The sequence below is a fragment of the Wasmannia auropunctata genome, unplaced genomic scaffold, assembly GCF_000956235.1.
Source record: "Wasmannia auropunctata unplaced genomic scaffold, wasmannia.A_1.0 LD335767.1, whole genome shotgun sequence".
In the NCBI taxonomy this organism is placed as follows: Eukaryota; Metazoa; Arthropoda; class Insecta; order Hymenoptera; family Formicidae; genus Wasmannia; species Wasmannia auropunctata.
In genome coordinates, this window is record NW_012027123.1 from 639,997 (window position 1) to 641,405 (window position 1,409).

The 1,409-nt window shown below is 44.1% G+C and overlaps 1 long non-coding RNA gene across 1 annotated transcript; it reads left to right on the plus strand.

The window, feature by feature from the left end:
* The first annotated feature begins 379 nt into the window (after window positions 1–379).
* LOC105456126 lies at window positions 380–1,205 on the plus strand. The gene is made up of 3 exons (XR_975216.1): window positions 380–647; window positions 875–1,074; window positions 1,169–1,205. It is a non-coding gene; the product is annotated as an uncharacterized LOC105456126 (long non-coding RNA).
* Window positions 1,206–1,409: the final 204 nt, after the last annotated feature.

Below are 1,409 nucleotides of genomic sequence, written 5' to 3' on the forward strand. Positions count from 1 at the left end.
GAACAATGTTTGCGAAAGGGGTTAAGTAAACGCGCACGCGATAAAATTGGCAATCGTTAATCTTGCGTTACGCACGAACGCGGGAATTTCGCGCGATCGGCGTTCCAGCTGGTATTCGCCATGCGATTCCCGAGTGATAATGCCGACGACACGTGGATAGCGATTCGCGTGTCGGTTACCCCGCGACGAGCGACTCGAAGGTCGCGGGCGGCCTCGTGTTGTGTATACATGGCGCGCCGCGCGCCGACCGCCCGGGGTGAGCGAGCGTCGCGCGCCGCTGCCTCCCCCCCCCGCCCCAATGCCGCCTGCCGCGCCGCGCGCCCGATGAGTTTGTTTCTTCACGCGCGCGCCGCGAAATATTCACTGTGCGTCTGCAAAATAAACTCCGCTCGTCGCGCAGTCGACTACTTGCCTCGTCAATCAAGGATAATCGTTGAGAGCACATGATGCCTGAACGCCGGAATGTTCGCGGTCGGTCCTCTACTCCTCGTCTGGTACCTGCTTGTCGTCGCGATCGCGTCTCGAGTATAATGATACGACGACACGCGGGGCGCCGTTCGCCGGTCGGTCGTTTCGGTACGAGATGCTAAAAAATCGCGGCAATCTTCGTGCTCTTGGAAAAATTCAATAGTTCAAATATTAAATTGGTTAGTATTTTGAATTATTGCACGGAGAGAATTTTTTTTAAATTTACCCTGCAAATCATGTTAATTATAGGATAATATAGTATTTAGGCAAATTTTACTGTGCACTACAATAAGATTTCGTAGTAAAATTTATTGTAGTGCACAGTAAATTTTACCTAAATACTATATTGTCTCACAATTAACATAATTTTCAGGGTAAATTTTAAAAGCAAATTCTCTCCGTGTAGAAGCACCAACAACGTCAGTTATATCGATAAGTAATATTTCGTTTTTTTCACGTGATTATACGCGTATATCCGTTAATCTCGGGAGTGCCAAGTGCCCTTGCTTTCGTAAATAAGTATTGCACGAGAGTAAACGAGAAAATCTGAGAGAACGAAGAGGAGGAGCAGGAGCAGGTGCGAGGATGAGGCCTGGGAAGCAAGTGGTAATTAATTTCTTATCCATTATTTGTTACTTGTGAAATTAATCATCTGTTTGAATCGGTTTAAATTATTTTTTAATTATTGTATTTTTTGCAGACCAATACAGTAACTCCGCTGCTGCCCATCGTATCAGTGAGTGCCAAATTAACTTTTATTTCTTAATCTGAGAGAATCATTAATCTGTGAATATTACAAATGGATATGTATAATGTCTCACAGATCCATTATCTTAAAGTGAATGGGCTAGGATTAGCGGAAGATATTTAATCTTATATAATATATTAATTCCTCGTGCGTACATACAAAATTGCGTACATACAAAGTTAAAAAAGAGCTG